At 37.4% G+C, this 16124-nt stretch overlaps 1 protein-coding gene across 11 annotated transcripts in view; it reads left to right on the forward strand.

The window, feature by feature from the left end:
- Positions 1–16124, forward strand: part of MBD5 (methyl-CpG binding domain protein 5) — a 421526-nt gene that overhangs the window by 56000 nt on the left and 349402 nt on the right. For 2 of the 11 annotated variants that reach the window (XM_055087736.1, XM_055087732.1), the window contains exon 2: positions 1019–1245. The exons of 8 other annotated variants lie outside the window; for them this stretch is intronic. The gene's annotated coding sequence lies outside the window, so the exon portion shown is untranslated. Of the gene's footprint in view, positions 1–1018; positions 1246–9152; positions 9213–16124 lie in introns of those variants that run through there. One more of the 11 variants, XM_055087738.1, reaches the window with a different exon arrangement.

Raw genomic sequence — 16124 nt, forward strand, 5'->3', positions numbered from 1 at the left:
TGTCTGGGATTCTGTGCTTCCTGGACTTGATTAACTATGTCCTTTCCCATATTAGGGAAGTTTTCAACTATAATCTCTTCAATTATTTTCTCAGTCCCTTTCTTTATCTCTTCTTCTTTTGGGACTCCTATAATTTGAATGTTGGTGCGTGTAATATTGTCCCAGAGGTCTCTGAGACTGTCTTCAATTCTTTTCATTCTTTTTTCTTTATTCTGCTCTGCAGTAGTTATTTCCACTATTTTATCTTCCAGGTTACTTATCCATTCTTCTGCCTCAGTTATTCTGCTACTGAGCCCATCTAGAGTATTTTTCATTTCATTTATTGTGTTGCTCATCGTTGCTTGCTTCCTCTTTATTTCTTCTAGGTCCTTGTTAACTGTTTCTTGCAATTTGTCTATTCTATTTCCAAGATTTTGAATCATCTTTACTATCATTATTCTGAATTCTTTTTCAGGTAGACTGCCTATTTCCTCTTCATTTGTTAGGTCTGGTGTGATTTTATCTTGCTCCTTCATCTGCTGTGTGTTTTTCTGTCTTCTCATTTTGCTTATCTTACTGTGTTTGGGGTCTCCTTTTTGCCTGCTGCAGGTTGGTAGTTCCCGTTGTTTTTAGTGTCTGTTCCCAGTGGCTAAAGTTGGTTCAGTGGGTTGTGTAGGCTTCCTGGTGGAGGGTACTAGTGCCTGTGTTCTGGTTGGGGGGGGGTGTGCTCCTGTCTTGCTAGTTGTTTGTTGTACAGTGTCCAGCACTGTAGCTTGCTGGTTGTTGGGGAAGCTGGGTGTTGGTGTTGAGATGGAGATCTCTGGGAGATTTTCGCCATTTGATATTACGTGGAGCTGGGAGGTCTCTTGTGGACCAGTGTCCTGAAGTTGGCTCTCCCACCTCAGAGGCACAGCACTGACTCCTGGCTGCAGCACCAAGAGCCTTTCATCCACGTGGCTGATACAAGGTGGCCATCCCTGGTTTCACATCAACATGATCTCAGGCACAAACCTCCTTGTTTTTCCATTTTGTTTTTAAGTTACTTGTTGAAGCAACCGGCCCGTGGTCCCCGGGCCTGTCGCGGCTTCGTCTGCCGCAGCCCCTCCAGAGCCAGCAGCCTCGGTGAGGCCGCCCTCCCCTCGGGCTCCGGGGCAGTTCCGTGACGGTGGAGGGAAGAGACCCCAAGCTGGGAGTTCCAGCTGTGCGGAAACACGGGCTCCGTTCTCTACATTCATTCTTAAAGTTTTTAGATGGTCTGGGAGAAAGGTAAATACATATGTGGCTTTTTTGCTAATTTGTGGATCTACTAAATTTTTTTAAACTTTTTATTTTATATTGGAGTATAGCCGATTAACAATGTTGTGATAGTTTCAGGTGCACAGCAAAGCGACTCAACCATACATATACATGTGTTCATTTTCCCCCAGACTCCCCTCCCATCCAGGCTGCCACATAACATTGAGCAGAGCTCCCTGTGCTATATAGTAGGTCCTTGTTGGTTATTCTTTTTAAATATAGCAGTGTGTACATGTCAATCCCAAACTCCCTGAGTATCCCTTCCCTTCACCCTTCCCCCCTAGTAACCATAAGTTCATTCTCTAAGTCTGTGAGTCCGTTTCTGTTTTGTAAATATGTTCATTTGTATCATTTCTGTTTTGGATCTACTAAATTTTAAAGTAAACAAGAATTATGAAGTAAGGAGAAAATGCTTAAAAGAAAACAAAAAATTCAAAAGTATTACATATTATAATTACAACTCTGTAAAGATACAACTATTTAAACATTAAAAATGTTAGAAGGAAATGTAGTGAAATCCTGAATGATTTGTATTAGGGTGCTAAAATTAGGGCCGTTTTTTCCCTTTCTTCTAGATTCCAATATTTCTGTAATATGGTTGTTACTTTTATGATGAGAAGAATAAATATGTTTTTACAAAATTCAATAAAAGAAGCTAGGATTAAATATAGAAAAGCATTTGCTGCTTCTAATTATGGCAAATATTTCAAAGGCACTTATATCAAATGTAAGGATAATTCAAGTACCCAGAAGACCATACTTCCTTTAGAGTATGTATCAGTGTAAGAAGCAGCTCATGGCTCATAGAGTCAGAGTTCTAGGCAATGTAAAAGCGGTTAAATAAATGTTAACTTGTTTGTTGTCTCCAAACCTTTGCGTTCCCCCAAACACCCGAATAAAAACTCTGCGAGGATGGGGTTCTTGTCTTTTTAAATTGTTATATCCCTAGCATTTATAATCGTTCTGGGATATAGTAGTAGCAAAATAAGTATATTTTGAATGAGCAAATAAATAACATATGAGATATGCAGTTAACTCCTAATTAATTATGTTCCAGTGTAAATTACTTATGTTCTCTGTTCCCTTACTGTCTCCCCTGGTTTAAGCTGTAAAACCAGAGGAATATGAAATTTGTCACAAAGATTAAAGATACCTTGAACTATAGAGAATGTATCAACATGGAGCCAAGCAAAATCAACCTTGATAAGCAGTTACATCCCCATTGCTCGTAGCAAAACATCTGGCTCTGAGGAGGAATGAGAGTATAGTTGGCCCTTGGTATCGGCAAGTTCCACATTTGTGGAAGGACCGACTATGGAACTTGAGCATCTGCAGATCCACATCGGGTCCTGGAACCACTCCCATGCAGATACCAAGGGACTGCTGTACGGTTAGCAGGGCAGAGAGGTGATAGGCACATCCCATAAATCCTAATCTGCTTTCCGTAAATGGACCCTGTATTGCAGCACAACCCAAGGCGGCACTCACTCAGAAGCCTTCCCAGGTGGTTCCGTGCATGCTCAGATGACCTGATGCACCCGACTCTGGGTCCACCCCAGAATCATAGCTTTAATCCTTCTGTTTCTTCCACATAGTGCCTACTGCACTGTCACTAATGCTTTTGTGGGGGAATTTCAGGTATCTTAGCACACAAACCATACAAAATATCAGTAACTGCTCATTTTGAAGCTGATTACATTAATTTAGGAGGTAAATCATTTAATATTCCTCATGGCCAGTATACTCATTTCCTTGTATTCGTTAGTGTGATACTATGTAAATAATTTTTAGACTCTTCTGAATCTTTCTGCTTTCTTTTGTTCTGTAGCCTCATTCTTTTTGGTTGCTGTGTCCTTCCATGCTTCTTTCCTCTTTAAGGAAATATCTTGCCCTTCTTGTGCAAAACCAGAGGCATTTTTCATGGATCCTTTAGACTTTGTGAAAGTATAATTTCCTTTCTCTAGTCCCACACCTGTATAGTTTTAGGCTGAAACTGCTCCCTCCAGAACCACTGGAATGTTTATATGACAGGATCTCTCATTATGAAACCCGAATTTTCTGATTCTTGTCACTCATTCAGTGTTTTCTGTGGTACCTTCCCTTTCGTAGAGCACATATCCATCTCTCTGTCAAGCTTCCTTCAAGTCTCTTTATTCCTTTAGACTCTCACAGGTTCTCTAAACTCCTCAGGGTCTTTGCCATTTTCCCAGGACCACCAGCATCTCATTGTTGATTGTTGTTCATCTCAGATGGTCATATTTCCCATTATTCATCTTTTGGCCTTTCTGTGTCTTCTCTGATTGACATTAGCTCATTCATTCACTTATTCATTCAACAGATATTTACTGAGTCACTACCATGCACCAGAGCTGTGCTGGGTATTAGGGTGAGTGGTAAAAGAAACAAACATGGTCCGAAACCTTACAGAGTTTTCTGTCCAGTTGAAGGATTAAACATTAACCTCATACTTATACAATTGTTATACTTGCATTCCTTAATCTGCATGTGATTTCAGGGGAAGTAGGTTTTTATTACAGAACCGTCTTGTGCGTTTGCAACCCACAAAGGAATAAGATAATCTTACCTTTTTGCTGGTAGCCTCGGCATAATTTCAGGACCATTTGGCATGTTTCCAACAAAATGAGTAAGTTATCCCCTATAAAAATCTTGTTAATAATTGTAACCTATGTTCTTCCTGGCCACTTAGGCATGATTTCCTATGATTCTCACAACAAATTTATGAAGAAATGGGCACAAAGAAGTCAATGGCCATAGTTATTCAGGCACTATGTGAGAGAGTGGAGGTTCAAATCCAAGTCTGTTCAGTCCCAGAATCTGAACTCTGTTATTGCTCATATTTGCTGATTTCCACCACAAGTGAAATTAAAAGTCAAATGTATAAAATTTATGTTGCCCCTTAGCTCTTACTAACCATCCAGTATATCTGCTCTGTAATATGTTAAGGAATTTTGTTTCAAAAATCAAGATATAACCATATTCACAAAGCCACTTTTTGGTTGGTTGATTTTGATTATGAAAGAGATTATGACTTTTGAAACATTGGGAAATACTCTCAAGTGGAAAATATTTTTGTAAAAGGACTGATTGCATGTTAGTATTATTTATGATTTTAAATCAACCTCTGCTTGATTGAGAGTCACTAAACATACTTTGTTAAAAATTTTTTAAATGAGAAGATGGAAAGATATCATACATGCTTCCCCCAAGTATATTTTGTATATTTTTCACTTTATAATAGTCACTTAACATATTTCACCCCAAAATTAGATATAGAGCATCCCAGTCAAGGCCCTGTATTCCACCATACCCTTATTGAAATATTTCTCTTTTTATCCATTGTTTATATCATTTATAAAAAATATTTTTTAATCCTTCACATTTTCTCTATCAGGAAACTTTTTTCTGCTAGATAAAGATTGCACAAAAAAATTGAAAACCTGGCTTAGAAATACTATATAAAGTCTTTTTTTGCCTGTTTGCAATTTAATACTTAGTTTCATTTTATAGAATACAGATTTATGTAGTACTTAAAAGCATTGGACTTGAAGTCAAATAACAAGATCTCTGCCTCGTTTTGCCATTAATATTGGGCAAATCACTTAACTAACGTTTTCCATGCTTCTCTTCTCATATAAGATGCCACCAACTCCCTGTGACATGCCTAACTGAAGCTTCATCTTTATTTTGGGATTATAAAATTCACCCAACTAGAATTTAAAATATTCCCCAAACAAGGACATATAAAACAAAAGATACTATATTATAATAGCCATTGAATAAATAAAACAATTTTGACAGATCTTAGTTAATATTTTCCCTTATTTTCTACCTCTTAAAATATAACTTTTTAAAATATTTAAATATTTCAGTATAATGTTTGTTGATTTCCAAGTCATTATTTCAGTATGTATAAATTTTTCATCATGTTACATTGATCTTTCAGTGGAAACTTGGGCCTGTTAAAGTCTTTGTCTCAGATTAAAAAACAATGTCTTTAATAGGCTGTGTTTTTTGTTCTGTTTTTTAGAACCAAGCGATTAACCTTCACTGTGTAAATATATACTTTTAAGAGTGATTCAAGCTTACCCTATATTGGCTCATCTTCTTTAAGAAAAAATTGTCTTCACCTTAAAAAAAATAAATCACATGAATTCTTTGGAAGAAAGCCATTATGTAAATACAGGTTATCTTGTTACTATTTATAGAATATTTTTGCCATTTAGTGGTGGCTGATTTTTTTTCCCCCCCTGAGGCCTTTTTCTCTCATTCTCAAACAATCCACTCCCCTATCCTCCATCTCCAACTAATAGCATTTTCTTGTTGCCATCATTTTTCCTTATCTATTTGGTTGAGAATTGACACTGTTAATGACTGGATTTTTAAAGAGTTGTAGTAAACATTTTTGATTGTCTTTAAATTTGTTCTTTTTTTTCTAATATAACATTTTTGTCTTTTTTCAAAATATTTGGCTAATGGCTTCCATTGTATTTGATTATGGAATTTGATGGGGAGATCTGTGAAAGAGAAAAAACATAGAAGGAGTACATATTTTATAACTGTAAACCAATACTTTCAGAAGAGTAACAGCATTTCTTTTCCTACCAATGGCACAGGATGTGGCAGGCCAAGAGAAGCCTGGGACCAAAGCTGATTTAGGCTGATAAGAGGTGACAGATAATGAGGGTTTCTGCAAACACAGAGCTTCAAGCAGAAAATTAGCTACCCTGGAGAGAATATAAATTCTCAAATAATAGAAGGTGGAGTCTAATTTTAAGTCAGAGAAGCCCCTGAAAGCAGAAGTGAGTAGGTTCCAGCTACTAAGAAGCTGGCAGAAAAGGGATCAGTAGGAAGGAGGGAGAAGGAAACACTAGGCAGATTGACCCAGGGATGGATCCTCTGTGTCACAAAAATGTATTTGGTCTGAGTAGCCAACACAGCAGGTCCTGACCACTGAAACAAGGGCAGGGTTAAGAAACACTGTCCAGTTTGAGGGCATTTCTGCTTGCGTGTGAGGAAACAAGGAATGGCTGGTTTTCTTGGCAGCCAGTGTAAAGCAAGATTTCCCACATCACTGTTATAATTATTATAGTAATTATTGTTGATTGTGGCAGAGAAGCTAATCTAAATCTCATATTTTGAATAATGCCATTTTCTAACATCCAGTCCAAGAGAAACTGTTGTTATTACCTCAGCCTTTGAAACCTTTGCAAGATTCCTTGGACACTAGAACAATTTCTGATATCCAGGGCTTTTAAAAGCTTTTTGGCTATTGTCACATAGTCTTTAGCTAGTTAGGAAGCCCCCCCAAATTTTCTTTTTTAAAGGTGACCATGGATCACGTTGAGAGAGTAACATTTGCAGATACTGATACGTGTCCATAGTCCCTTATCTATAATTCTGAACTTTAAAAAGTTCAGAGGGGGGAGGGAGGGAACTCACACTTTTTAAATAAAAATTAAGTAAAAGTGTATTTAGTTAAGGCAGCAAAATCTGACTTGAACTTAACTCAGTTGGTCGCAAATCCAGAACTGAGTTTATGTGAGGCTCTTTGTAGGCTTTATGTTTCCCATATGTGAATACTACTATATTTTACTGCAGAAATATTTATGTGTTTGATTCTCAGGTGCTGCCTCAGTCACCTCTGGGGATGTCACATCATATATACTATATGCACTATATTACCTTTCTAAAATTAAAAAAAAAAATACATATATATCAGTGCTGAAATTCTGCTAGTCCCAGTGGTTTTGAGTGAGAGGTATTGTGTCTGTTAGTAGTTTTAGTCATGTGACCCTGGGGTCACATACTTAGTAATTGTTAACTATGATAGGCCTCATCATCCTGAAGAGAGTAATACAGGCAGTCTGTAATTTGTATATCAGTTTTTTCACTCAGAATCTGTTTATCATAGAAATGCTGTTTTACCTGGTGGTTATGCTTGGTGGTATTATGTCCTTTTAATCAATCCATAGTGTATTTAAGGCATAATATTAGCAGTGTTTCTATAGAAAATATTTTTAAATTGTACCTATCTCCTTTACTCCATCTTGGCCAGTCCTCAAACATAAACACACCCCTACTGCAGCCTTCTTGTGACTTCTGAGTCTCACTTATCCCATCATGCAATGAGAGTAGCAATTCCAACAGGCCCAGACCATTGCTAAAGGCTCCTTTAACCAACAGGATGCAGGGTGGAGATGGAGTTGTTTTTGCTTCTTCTGGCTTCCCTATCATTCTTTTCACCTTTAGACTCTAGAAACTGCTTTGCCTAATCCTTTTCCATTTATACCATCTGTAATTCTCATGTTTATTTGGAAGTAATGCGACTGTTTTCCCTTCTTTCTTATGTACCACTTTACCTTTGCCTTTAATTTTGAACTATCCACTTAACTCTTCTCTGTCTTTCAATTTTCCTTTCATAAAAAAGTTTTTATTCAAAACTACGTGATAGGTGAGCTATTAAGTAACTGACACCAGGAAGAAAGAATATTAGGGCACTACTACTGAGAAGTTAGAAAAGCTAGAAGCATGGCTTCTTGTCCATCATGACCTTTTATTTTCTTGCAGATTATTAGTTTATATGACAAGTCAGTTTCCTAAGGAATACACCCATTAGTACCTTTTCCTATAAATGATTTCCCAATTTCACTCTGTCTTGTATGTATACACATAATGTACATATTGGTACACTGCTTTTAAACAAATATCCTAGAAACTATCCATGCAGACAAGTATCTTTTCTTAGAAAGTAATCATATGCGAGGCTATGTACTTATTTCAGTGCTGTTGCTTTGCGTAAATACTTTTGGAACTCCTTAGGTTGTCTAAACAGTATGACATCATTTTGAATGTATGACATCATTTTGAATGTTATCTGTATTATCAGTCTTTTTTTTTTTTTTTTTTTCTCTTTGCAGTACGCGGGCCTCTCATGTTGTGGCCTCTAGCGTTGCGGAGCACAGGCTCCAGACGCGCAGGCTCAGTGGCCATGGCTCACGGGCCCAGCCGCTCCGCGGCATGTGGGATCTTCCCGGACCGGGGCACGAACCCGTGTCCCCTGCATCGGCAGGCAGACTCTCAACCACTGCGCCACCAGGGAAGCCCTATCAGTCATTTTTTGAGGGCTAAGTTTGAATTAACAAGCAACTGTCTTTCTGAGTAATGTCTAATAAGCAAAGTTTTGTTTTTGTGCTTTGTTTCTTGGTCAAAAACAAGTGAAAGTTTAAAATCAGTAGAATTCTGTTGGGCTTTTAAATAGATTCTTACAGTAGTTCTAGAAGAGAAGGTTCAAAGCTGTTCGGAACAATGTAGCCCTGTAATCCTATACTTTGTTTTTTGGGGTTTTTTGGCCGCACCCTGTGGCATGTGGGATCTGAGTTCCCCAACTAGGGATCTAGGGATCAAACCCATGCCCCCTGCAGTGGGAGCATGGAGTTTTAACCACTGGACCGTGAGGGAAGTCCCTGTAATCCTGTACTTTGAATAGAGCAACATTTATTTGGTGTATAGGTTTTTGTATGTTGATTTAAAGTACATGCTATTCTTAGGTTTATTATTTTGTAACATCTAAACATTCAGATACAAACACTAAATGATATGGGATTATTAGGAAGTTGAAGCTATGGAAATTCAGATACAAAAGAAAGAGTTTTCTTGAAAACTTAGCATGTTTCAATTCTTCTTTCATTGCTTTGATCTGATGAATTTATCTGGAAGAGCAGAAGAGACTGATCTGGAATAACATTTTATGAAGTACCCACAAAATAATGGGTAATTACTGGGTATTATATATTCATTATCTTGCTTAATCTTCATAACAGTTTTGGAGATACTTACTCTGTTCCCTTTTATAGATGAGGAAATTGAGATCCAGAGAACTGAAGATTTTACCATGTCCTAGATCACATGGCTAATAGGTAACAGAGCCTTCTGAGCTTCTGACTTTTGTTTTTAGCCCTAAATTTTTTAGACCATGCCTAGTATCCTTTGACCAATTAGTGGTATATTCTATTATTATATAGTGAGACAGTGAGACCTTTTCTTACAGATACAATGCCATCAGATTAATTACAGTATTTATTATTTGTACTCCAATGGCAGAATTTTTCAGTATGGTGTATTGGAGGTCTTCGCTTACAGAAAACTCTCCAAACTATTTACCTCATCCCAAATGATACTGTGTGATTCACTTGGCCCCTGAGTATCTACCCTCATTTGCAATCCAAATTAAACCTATTTCTTGACATACCAAACTTGTTTCTCCTTCAGGACATTTATACAAGTTGTTGCCTCTACCTAGAATGTTCTTCTCTCAGTCTTTCCATAGGTGGCTCTTGTTAGTCAGATCTCAGCTTAAATGTTAACTCCTTAGAAAAGTCTTCTCCAACCACGACCAAATCTAAAGAAATCACTCAAGTCACATTACCTTGTTTTAATTCTGTTTATGGCACTTACTACTATCCTGTATTTTTCTGTTTATTTATGTATTTATTGTCCCCCTAACTAATAGAATGTAAGCTCCATGAGAGCAGGAACCTTGTCTATCTTGTTCACCACTTAATCACCAGAACCTTAAACAGCCTAGCCAAGAAATAGCTGTAGAAATAATGAATGAATTGTGTCTAGAAAATATAACAGATTATTCAGATTACAGAAAACTAGGAATAATATAGATTTAGAGCTATCTGGACCAGTGGTTCTTATAGCCTGCTAAAATAACCTGGCTAGCAGCATCAGCATCACCTGGGACTTTGATAGAAAAGCAAATTCCAAGGACCTACCCAAGACCTATTGAATCAGAAACTCTGGAGGTGGGACCTCGCAGTCTCTTTTTTATTAAAACAGAGACCATCTGCTCCAAACAGTAATTAAATTTTTAATAAGTTGCAGACAAAGCTTGATCAAAGAAGTGCATTGGCATTCTAAGGATTAGTATAATCTAGTATCTCCTATAGATCTTAGAAGGAAAATTAAGTACAGAGCCCTGTATTTGAAGCCCATTGCTCTAAACTGAAGGTTTACTCAGGGACATTAAAATATTTTCACAGTCCCACTTAAATTTTATCTGTCTTGAAATATTGATTTTTACTGTCATTTTCATATGTACCCATTAAGTAGTGTTCAGCTAAGTTTAGTGGTATGAGTACGTATAAAGTAGTTCAAAAAAAAGAATGAATCCAGAATGGCATCTGCATTGATATTTTGAGATATTGATGTTTTTTCTATCAGGCACAGTACCAAAGCCTTATCTTTTTTGATCTAGAAGAGAATATTGTAAAAAATAATATGCTTAATTTTCTAAAAGTCTAACCATTTTTGAAGAGGGAGAAATGTATTGTAACTTATGGAATGGCAGCCACAAGCCAGGTGCATACAAGTATCAGAGCTAATAGGTATAGAATCTGCTATTCAGAGAGTAAGATAAGTGACTTGACCAAAATTCCATGGGTACTATGCCAGAGACAGGCTTCAAACCTAAGTGTGTCTATTTCCAAAGCCAGTGCTTTTTCTACCATTGGATGCTGCCTCATAACGCCAGTGTAAAAGACCACGTGGATCATCTTAAAACATTACTGGAAGCTAGCAGGGTATAAATAATAAATGAAAAATAAAATTACCACAAGTTATACTCTTTCTTCACTAAATATAGTTAAAAGGTTAACATTACTCTCAGCATATGCCTAATCACTTGAAAATTTTGGATCACAATTAAGAAATCCAGATTCAGCAACTCTTTTTAACAGGTGGGAAAATGTTGTTTGTCATAGAAATGTTCATTTTTAAATTCTTGAAAGAACACAGTGAATATTAAGATAACATTATTTAAAGAAGTGTTTGAGAGTGGACAAATTTCCCCATACTCTGTTGCTTTAGAAATTAAAACTACTTCCTTATGTTATTTTTACATTAGATCTTGAAGGGAATACAAAATTAAATGTAATTGCTGGGAAATGATTTATAGTTGACCGCCTGTCATATTTTATATTATTGGTTGCATTATTTAATCCCTTTAATACATATACAATCTGTATGTAAGTAAAAAGTACACTTGATTTATTTAGTATTAAAGTGCTTTAGTAATATAGGGTGTATTTTAAGGAAATACTTTCATTTGAAGACTTTATTTTCAGGTGCTTAAAATTTATTCCTTTCTTATTAAAGGTGGGAACATTTAATAATTAGATTTAACATTTATAAAGTGTTTTGAGAGTGTGTAAAATAGTATAAATACAAATTACTGTGAGCAATATATGTCTCCATGCATAATACTCATTTTTAAATTAATTCCATTAATTTGAGTTAGATTATTTTTGAAGTATTCTTGCTACATTCAACAGAGTTGGAAAAAAAAAAATTTCAGCGTCCGCCTGCCGATGCAGGGGAACCGGGTTTGCGCCCCGGTCTGGGAGGATCCCACATGCCGCGGAGCGGCTGGGCCCGTGAGCCATGGCCGCTGAGCCTGCGCGTCCGGAGCCTGTCCTCCGCAACGGGAGAGGCCACAGCAGAGGGAGGCCCCCATACCACAAAAAAAAAAAAAAAAAAAAATTTCAGAGTGAAGAAGCAGTTTCAGGTGTTTTTCAGTGTTTGCAAGTGTTAAATGTTAATTGGGATCCCTGAGCTATAAAGCCACCATGTGAGGGAGAAGGGAAATTGAAGTACCCTTTTCTTCTTAAAAGAGAATATAGAAAAGTCATTGAAATATTGTTAAGAGTTAAAAGAGCAATATTATCAAATTTTAATTACCCCAGGACAAATTGTATAATCAGTTTAACATTTACACTTTTCCTTTTCTTTCTTTCTTTGATATGCTTTTGACTGTTTAAAAGCTAATTACAAGAGAACAGAGAAGGAAAAGGAAAATGAGGCAGACAGACCATGAACATTTAACCTGGTAATTTGTTAGATGTTCTGGAAAAAATGGGGGGAAAATGGCTGAAAAAGCTATAGAACTATAAAGTATTGTTCTTCCTTATCTTAAAGCAGTGGTTCTCAACTCCTCATGGCACATTGCACAATGTTTGGAGATATTTTTGATTGTCCTCACCTGAGAGTAACAAGATATTACTACTGGCATCTAGTGTGTAGAGGTCAGATATGCTGCACTAAACATCTTACAGTGCACAAGACAGCCCCCAACAACAAAGAGTTAGCCAGTCCAAAAATATCAGTAGTGTTAGGCTGAGAAACTCTGCTGTAAAAAGAGACACACCTCTCTCAAAAATAATATAAATACAGAGAGATTATGCATCAGGCCGTACAACTACTAAATGAAGTGGCCAGAACTTGAACTTGGATCTACTGATGCCAGGCATTGTGCTTTCCTTGGCTCTTACTGTCCTTAGAATCAAAATTTCATTTATCTTTGGAGAATTATGATGGAGTGGAGGAGGAACAAGAGAATCATCAGAGTCAATGCTATGTCTCCATTTCTGTTATGTTCCTCTTAATTGTAGTATAATTGGGTTTATATTTTGTTTTTTTAGATGTCTTATTTATGCAGTTTCTGGTAGTACCCTTTGTTTTGGAATTGATAGCTTCAATTTTTCCCCATTAAAAATTTAATCAATACATACTATCAATGTTTTTTTAATTCAAGGCATCTAGTAAGGCATACCATAAATGTATAAGAATTTTAAGACAAAATTCTAGCTTTGAGGGAAACTACAGTATAAAAGAAAATGAAACCTTTAAAATGTGAGAGAAATTATTTTCAAAAGGTGAGTTGAACAAGGATAGAAACTATCTTTCATCTAAAATTGTTTGCAGGAAACTGCCTAAATGTCCATGAACATGGACATGTTTAGGTGCATGACAATATTTAAATATAAAGGATTATTATGTACTCATTATAAATGATGTTTATGATGAATTTGTAATAACAAAGGTACATCATCATGTTTAGTGAAAAAAATTAAAACAGGATACAAAATATATATAGCTGCTTTTAACTAAAAATAAAAGATATAGAAAAAATACTGGCAGATAAAATATCTGGTATATAGTATTACTTACAAATTCAAACTGGTGGTACTACAGTATTCTACTAAACAAAGTAGGTTATATTGATCCATTCATTCATGTACCAGAATATTTTCTTAATTCCTTATAAGTTTCAAGCACTATGCTACATTCTAGTCATAGGCAGGGAACAGGAGAAGCACAAAACTTTTCCTTAAAATGCTGAGAGTCTTATCTGGGCAGACAGACAGGTAAGCAATAACAAACTATGCTAAGTAGTACAGTCCTGTGGGAGTATATAGCGGAAACCCTGTTATTGTTATTAGTAAGTGTAGGCTAGGTTAATCTTGGTAGCAAATTAACCCAGATATCTCAGTAATTTATTACACAAGGAATTTGCTTTTCATACAAGTAATATCTAGTTTATATCAGGCATTTCTCCTCCATCTTGCTTCTTCAGGTGGCTTCTTCAGGTGTCATGACAGAGGAAGTAGGAAGTAGAGAATTGGACATTTTTTTTTTTTTTTTTGTGGTATGCGGGCCTCCCTCTGCTGGGGCCTCTCCCGTTGCGGAGCACAGGCTCCGGACGCGCAGGCCCAGCGGCCACGGCCCACGGGCCCAGCCGCTCCGCGGCATGTGGGATCCTCCCAGACCGGGGCGCGAACCCAGTTCCCCTGCATCGGCAGGCGGACGCGCAACCACTGCGCCACCAGGGAAGCCCCTTGAGAATTGGACATTTTTAAGGACAGTCCTGTAAGTTGTTTACTTCTTTTTCCTCTCATCTTACTGGCCAGAAATCAACCTGATTCCCCCAACCTTACTGGAAGGCATGCTAGAAAATGCAGAGGAGGTACATTTGACTATTTGTTGAGCACCAGCTCTGCCACTGCCCTGTACCACGGACTGGACATAGGAAAGGCCTCCCTGGAAGCTGTGGCATTTAAATTGAGACCTGAAAAATAAGTAGTTACCTAGACCAGTAAAGACATGGAAAAATTATTTCAGGTAGGAATAATCTTGTACCAGTGCCTAGAGGAGAGAGAAGGATGACCCTTCAAAGAACTGGAAATTCAGTATTTGAGCTTTGAATGTAGGGGGAGGGCAGGCAGGGGCACATTCATAAAGGACTTTATATGTTGTGTTAAGGTATTTCAAAAGTATTCTGAAGGCGAGGAGAAGCCACTGGAAGGTTTAAAGCATGATAAAGTTTGAGCAACGTGAGTAGAGTAATGTAATAAAGTTTGCATTTTAGAAAAATCATTCTGGTTGCAGTGAAGAGTATGGATTGAAGGAGAGCAAGATTGTAGGTGCGAGGCCAGTTAAGAATCTCTAGTATCAGTCCAGTTAAGCAATGATGGTGACCTGTAGGAAGAATAGGAATAGAAAGTAATAAATTGGAGAGATATTTAAGAGTTATAGTTGTTGGAATTTAGTAGTTCATTGGAAGAACAGTAATAAGTGGGTTATTTGGGGGATAGGGAGTGATTAATTCAGTTTGAGATATTTTGAGTTCGAGACATACAAACATATAAACCATCAGAGTGTTTCTGTCTGAATGAAAGATTTGAATACATAGCTAGGGCTAGAAATCAGAAGAGAGATCTGAGCTGAAGATACAGATTTGGGATTTATCAGCATATAGATCGTAACGTAAGCCACAAGAGTAGGTGAGTTTGTACATGCATACTGTAAGAAGGAAAGAGGGCCTGTGGCAGAGCCCTGTGGACAACATTTAAGGCAGAGGTTCTTAATTTTCACACTGTGTCTGAATCACCTAATGAGGTTTCTAAAAATATGGTACCTAGGCTCCATACTCCCAGGATTGTGATTCAGTTAATCTTGATGTGTCCTGAGATATCCTATGTTTCAAAAGCTTCCCCAGTGATTCAGCCAAAGTTGAGAACCAATGATGATGAAGAGAACGTAAAGGAGACAAACAGTCAGTGAGACAGGTGGAAAACTATTTGGTGTCTCCAAGGCAAAGAAAGAGCTGAGTCAAAAGCTCCTGAGAAGCAATGAAAAATAATGATCAGAAAGTGTCATTGAATTTGCCAATATAAATATTAATTAATGACCTAAATTAATGGTAATGGAAGCCTAGTTGCTGTAATTGAGTAGTAAGTGAGAGGTGGAGAAAAGGAGACAGTTGATGTCTCCACTCTTATATGGAGTTTGATTGTAAAAAAGAAGGAGAAAAAAAGGGTACTAGCTGGAGAGAACCTGAGACTGGAGGAGAGCTCTTTTAATAATTGGAGAGACTTAAGCATGTTTAACTGCTAAGGGTAATAGAGGGACTGAACAAATTAACAACAGAAATGATAAACAGGTAAGAGAAGTGAGACTAAAAGACCAGAGCACGAAAAGAAATACCTTTCCATACTAAGAGGAGGGAAGAAGAAATGTTGGAAATCTATGAATAGTAGTTTGTAGCATTGGTGGTAGAAAATTGAGGGAGCTGAGTTCTCATCTCATCTAAGGGCAGTGATTTTTTTTTTTTTTTCCTTTTAACCAGCACTTTATATGCTCTGCTGGGAATGAGGGAAGAGCTGGTAAGGACAGAGTTTTTAGAGAAGTGAGGAATGTTTGAAACAATCACTAGTGAGGTTGAGAGAGCTAAAGAGGAAAAGCTAATAGGATTACCAGGCGTCACTGAGGCCCAAACTGAGGGTGCTTACCAAGGATTTATGGTGGCCACTATCTGTAGAGTTTTATATTTTTCTTTTTTGTTTGTTTGGGTTTTTTTTTTTCGTTTTTTTTTTTGCGGTACGCGGGCCTCTCACTGCTGTGGCCTCTCCCGTTGCGGAGCACAGGCTCCGGACGCACAGCCTCAGCGGCCATGGCTCACGGGCCCTGCCGCTCCGCGGCATGTG

Source organism: Physeter macrocephalus, chromosome 2, assembly GCF_002837175.3.
Source record: "Physeter macrocephalus isolate SW-GA chromosome 2, ASM283717v5, whole genome shotgun sequence".
Taxonomy (NCBI): domain Eukaryota; kingdom Metazoa; phylum Chordata; class Mammalia; order Artiodactyla; family Physeteridae; genus Physeter; species Physeter macrocephalus.